At 32.2% G+C, this 6,406-nt stretch overlaps 1 pseudogene; it reads right to left on the reverse strand.

The window, feature by feature from the left end:
* Positions 1-5,702: 5,702 nt before the first annotated feature.
* Positions 5,703-6,066, reverse strand: LOC149150551 (17.1 kDa class II heat shock protein-like; annotated as a pseudogene).
* Between the last annotated feature and the right edge of the window lie 340 nt (positions 6,067-6,406).

The raw sequence follows: 6,406 nt of genomic DNA on the forward strand, positions 1-6,406 counted from the left end.
TCCATCGGCCATACTCTAATGAACTTGCATATGAGCGCATGGTCTTTCATATAACTTCTGTATCACTCCAGTTTGTTCATCGGGATTATGAATCTTGGTTTCTCCATCGCACAAGGTAAACATTTGCCTCTGCTACCTCCCTGCCATCGTGCTCCAAGGACAGGTCCTGTTTTTCTTGTTTCTCCCGCGTGGTTACTGGTGTTTTGTCCTTCCCCTGCTATCGCATCTCGATAGGGGGGGATCTCTCCCCCCCTCTCCTCCTCTGTCATTTTCTTCTAATTCTTGGTTTCTGGGTCTATCTCTTGCTGCAGTCTTTATTTCTTCCTAGCGCCACCTAACTCATGGCCACCAGACCATTAGGGTTGCAGAGTGTTTTTCGACCAAAAATCATGTATTATCACAAATATTTAGATCAACCAGCTTATTGTATTTGGTGCGACCCATACATAAATCGACATTTATTGATTCATTCCAACCAAGTTAACCACCATTATAATTATTATTGTTGGTTCCATTGTAACAATAGTTAACCACATGGAATTTTGTTATGAAAGGTCCTAAGGTACTCAAACCCGCATACCTCCCCCTTTCGACCTTTTTTTTCAGAAGCAAAACTTTAAATACAATATTTATGTAGCTCATTACAACTGCCTCCCATGGCCTAACAGTTAAGACTTTAACCAACCTCCACTTAGGTCGAGGGTTCAAACCCAATGGCTATAACCTTAAACAAATATTGATCCTTTTGTATCTTTCTGAGGTGCCACGTTGCACTCTCTAATTGGACCACAACACAGCCTCCCATTTGACCAGCTTCCACACCATTAGTGCTCAGTTAGTTGCCTAATCATCTGATATGTGTTTCCATGTCACTATGAAGTCAATGCCCAGTCAGCTACATAATCACTTACACACATGTTTCCATGTCACTATCAACACATAAACTAGTCTTTTGTATGATCACTACCATGTGTTGCTACGTCATTGTCAACTCAGCACCCAATTCATTGTACGATCGCTACCATGTGTTTCTATCATGCCACGTGTCCACACCTATGCCTGCCACATATCAGTGATACTGCAACTTTTCCTACCACATGTCCTTTTGAGGTGATGCCATTTTAGCATCCATACATGGCCACATGGCACTTCCTGGTGCTACTACGTGGTAGCCTTGTCAACTTTTACCTATTTCACACAAACTTTAAAAGGTGATAACTTTCACGTATGAAGTCCATTTGACATGATTCAAGTTTCTTTGAAATCTCTCATCGATATCTTATTCATGGCACCATTTCTATCAAGTTTTGGGAAATTTGATTTTTTTTTTTAGGAATTTTGAAATTCTCTTGGATCATCTCTTTATAGTGATTACATTTCTTAAATCATAATATTTTCATGTATAAAAAATTTGAAAATATACATAAGAAAAATAAATTGAGTTAAAGTAAAGAGAGAAAACTTGTCCAAACTTTATGGCTTTTGTTATATCTTTTCGTGTCATAGTTTTTTTTTTTATTTAAAATTAATTTTTAAATGCATGAATAAATTCAATCCTAGAAAAACCTCTAAAATATTTTTTTTTTCTTATTTACACTTTGTTTAAAAAAAAATCGTAAAACACTCTAAGTATCTTTGCTAAAACAAGTGTAATATGCAACCTGCCTCTGATGAAAAAAGTAATTGATAGCAAAAAATATTGCTACTATATAAAAAATTGTTGATATTTATAGTGAATTTTTAATATATTTTTCTTGGTAGAATATTATGTTGAGTAGAACAGTTAAATGGAATGAGAAGAAAAACAATTTTTATATTGATATTATGCAATTGTTAAAAGTTATTGTTATAGAAGTAGATGAAATTGTTTTGCAAATAAAATATTTAAATATATAGGTTATAAATAAATTAAATTGAATTAATCGAATATTTTTAAATTAAATTTGCAAGTATGAATATTGTTATGAAACTTAGTTAAATTATATCATAAATAATATTTTTAAAATATTTAAAATATAATTTTTATACTTTAAAGACCATAAAGTGAAAGTTGGCTATGAATTATTTTATTGTGAAATTAAAAGAAGGTCATCAACCCCACCCTAGAAGATCCAAAGTATCTCTCTATTTTAACTAGCTCAAAGAAGAAAATTAATATAGCAAAGATTAGAACGAATTCTCATGAGCTTCATAGTGAAATAGGTCGTTGGGCAGTTCCTAAAACGCCATGGACGGAAAGGATCTGCCATATATGTAAGAATAGGAACATCGAGGATGAAAACCACTTCCTCTTAGAGTGCCCCGCGTATAACCACATTAGATCTCAGTTTCACAATCTTTGTTACAATACTGACCTTCCTAGCCTTTTACAATGTCAAAATTATAGTGAGCTCGGGAGGCTTCTCTCCAAGCTTTTTGAGCATAGGAATAAAATCTTAAATCAAAATAGATAATTTGTTTCTTTAGGTCCGATAGACCATTATTTGGTATCAGCGGACGTTAACCATCATCATCATCATCATCAAAATATTACTTGATAATGAAACTTATGTAATGGCCCATGGGGCTTTGGATTGATGGTGAATGGGTGCACTGTTAAGTCACTCCTTGCAATAAGTCACTGGTTCAAATCCCCTGTGGGTTCTTACCTACCAAAAAAAAAAAAAACTTATGTAATGTATAATTTAATTAATTTTTAAAACATCTTAAAGCATTAGAAGATAGTAATTAATTTATATTTAATATTGTATAAAATAATTTTTATTTGGATAAAGTTTAATAATTGGCAAGACTAGATCGTGATAAGGTGTTTTGTTAAGGCATTATGTGGTATAAAGGTCATCGGTTTGAAACTCTGTGAGAAAAAATTCAACCATGCTAAGGGTTGGTGTGGCCCAAGACCGTTGTGATTTTCATGTAATTTTGATCGCTTAAATCCCCTTGGATCGCAACTACTCAAGCTACGTATTATGTGTGTCAGTCATCTCAACACTCACATTACCCAACAAATAAAAAATATAATTATGTTATTTTCTTATATATTATACAAACAATACTTTACCATATAAATAACAAATTGAACAAAGTCCAAAATGATGTGAGAGGAAAATGTCTCATATCTTCTCTAAAATTAATTGAACATAAGTGTTTTTGGTGCCTTTTATAGACCTAATATCCTCTATATTTATTTCATTCTATTTATATCAATTTAGAAGTTGAATATGTCAAATTTAATGTAACATACCCCGGTAACCTCACATGTAAAAGCAGGGAGTTAGAATTTTTTACACAAATTACCCACAAGTAATTATCCAAATCACAACTCCACATTCCTCATTAACCATTAGATATAATGTTCATTAGTACATAAAGTAAATTTCAATAGAGGACAGTAAGTTGCATAACCATTGTCAACCACTGTTGTAGTACATTAACATAAATTGTCTGATGAACCTTGCATCCATTTCATGATTCCCTTAACCATACTAATTAATCACATACTTGACATTATGATTATCACAACAAATAAGGAATCAACATCATCAAGGATTTAACACCATCACTCTGACACAATAAGTAATCACATCACTGAACATTGATATACCCTAGAAACCCCGTAGGGTGAAAACCAGCAAACATTTAATTTTATTATTAAACGCTCGTGAGGGTTTTCACCCCTCACTCAATGTCTTATAAGGGATTCCATCCCTTATCCATTTTTATAAAATATTACAATGAAATATCATTAAATTGTCACATAACTAGCTAAAAGCTATTACATTTTCCATGAAACCCTTTACTTACATATCACCACTCTCTACATCCTTGTGGCATGATTGTTCTATCAATGTGCAATCCTGCAACTCGTACTCATGAGCATGGACCATTAGTTCTTTACCTACCTCAATGTTAAACATCATTTTTCTTTGGCACAAACCACCGTCGTTTCTTGTCCTTGTTATCGTCAACAAGCTTTGGCAAGAAGATTAGATACAATATTAATCAATCAATAATCAGTCTCTAAAAGTGATATTTTAACATCTACTCATGTGCATGAGCAAGCATGTCATAATAATTAAATAATACATATATTCAAGTAAATACTTGTTTTACTTTCCACAATGCTTATTCACACTAATGCAAATTTCTCTTTAAGATATCTAACCCAGTAGTTCTACAAATCCATATTTCTCTCTAAAATATATAACACAATAGTTATATCTTCATACATTTAATAAACTGTTGTTTCTGTGCTTTTGCACATGTGTTCTTTCACATAGTTATTTTTCAAGAACTCAACATAGTTTCTGTATCATTTATGTACAAAGTTATTATGAATTTGTTTTCCATGAAAGTATCATCATCAATGTCCTCATGCATTTGTTTTCAACAAAGTATCATAATCAACCATTCTTTTGCGCATAAGAACTAGGATAATAATAATGGTAACCGTTTATGCATTAAACCATGCAAATAATTCAAAATACCCAATATGCAACAACCAAATCCTTAACCTTTTTACTCTCCAAAACATGTAACTCTTGCAAACTCTTGCAAGGAATTAACACAATTAACTTATCTTTCACGCACAAGAAATAACAATGGTAACCGTTTATGCATTAAACCATGCAAATAATTCAAACTACCCAACATGCAACAACCAAATCCTTAACCTTTTTACTCTCCAAAACATGTAACTTTTGCAAACTCTTGCAAGGAATTAAACACAATTAACTTATATTTCACGCACAAGAAAGACATATTCTTTCCAAGGAAGATTCCTATGACTTATATTATCTCTTTGAATTTCATCTACGCCAGGTTAGTATCTTTCTCATAACTAAGTATTCTTCTTCAAAAGAACTTTCTTACCCATAAGAATAATTCACAAATTACTCTCTTTAATTTATATTCACTCCCAAGAAAATAACTTGGATAAATATTTACTTCCAAGAAAATAACTTGGATAAGAAAAGAGTATGCATCTTATCTTTTCTTAGATAAAAGGTATTTGCATTGCTATATAAAAACAAGAAAGATTAGTCACACATAAGGTAGTTATTAAGAACTACACGCGTTAATATATTTTCTTTACCAAGAAAACATATAAAATAATCAATCTTTAACTGCATGCAATAACATATTTTTTTTACCAAGAAAACATATAAAATAATCAATCTTTAACTGCATGCATTAACATATTTTCTTTACCAAGAAAACATATAAAATAATCAATTTTTAATTGCATGCATTAAATATTTTCTTTACCGATAAAGCATATAAAATATTCAATTTTTAACTGCATGCATTAACATATTTTCTTTACCAAGAAAGTATATAAAATATTCAATCTTTAACTGCATGCATTAACATATTTTCTTTACCAAGAAAACATAAAATAATCAATCTTTTACTGCATGCATTCAAATATTTTCTTTACCAAGGAAACATATAAAATATTCAATCTTTAACTGCATGTATTAAAATATTTTCTTTACCAAGAAAACATATAAAATATTCAATCTTTAACTACATGCATTAACATATTTTCTTTACCAAGAAAACATATAAAATAATCAATCTTTTACTGCAAATGCAACAACATGATATTTTCCAACAATCCAAAAAACAACTTATCCTTCTCTATTAAGAATGCAATTACTTATGTGATGGTGTAATATATTTGGATAATCTCTTGAAGACTAGAGAAAAACACTGTGCCTTTCAATAGTCTTAGGTTTCTTCGGCTCGGGCGGAGGAAGCTTGGGAACTGTAACAATCAGCGCCCCATCCTGACAGGTAGCAGAAATGGCCTCTACGTTGTAGTCAGCATGTAAAGTGAATTCTCTCATGAATTTGCCACCCTACGCTCCATGTGAATGTACTTCACCTATGCTTCATGTATGACTTTGGCTATTCTTTAACATCCGGAGGAGTGGAGGCCATGGCCCTCGAGTCACGCACATAAGAGCAGATTGGAGCGTTGAGGAACTTTTCTAGCTCGTCCAGCACGCCAAGCAGCTGCTGCATAGTTCTCAGCAAAGGATCCATTGCCATTTTTCAAATATCCAACCCAGATTTGACGAACAATATCGGTTGAACAAATGCCTTCCACGAATGATTACTCGCGCGCCAGGCCAGCATGAAACCCCGGCCCCCAACCTACCCACAGATTGTGTTTTCCTCCTCCCCTCATCCTCATTCCATTTTACCAATATCAAGAATTAATTTTTGAACTGATTTGTAACTCTTTTTAAAAATTACTATTCATAACTGATTTTACATTGAGCTTTTTTAGGGATGTTACAATTAACTTTGAAGAATAAATATAAAATATAGAATAGTAAATGCGTTAAAAAAAATTCAAAATATATTAAAAATGTATAATTAATATATATTTTGATGA

This window comes from Pinus tabuliformis, chromosome 9, assembly GCF_031772625.1.
Source record: "Pinus tabuliformis cultivar Carrire ecotype Pingquan chromosome 9, CPIR1, whole genome shotgun sequence".
Lineage (NCBI taxonomy): Eukaryota > Viridiplantae > Streptophyta > Pinopsida > Pinales > Pinaceae > Pinus > Pinus tabuliformis.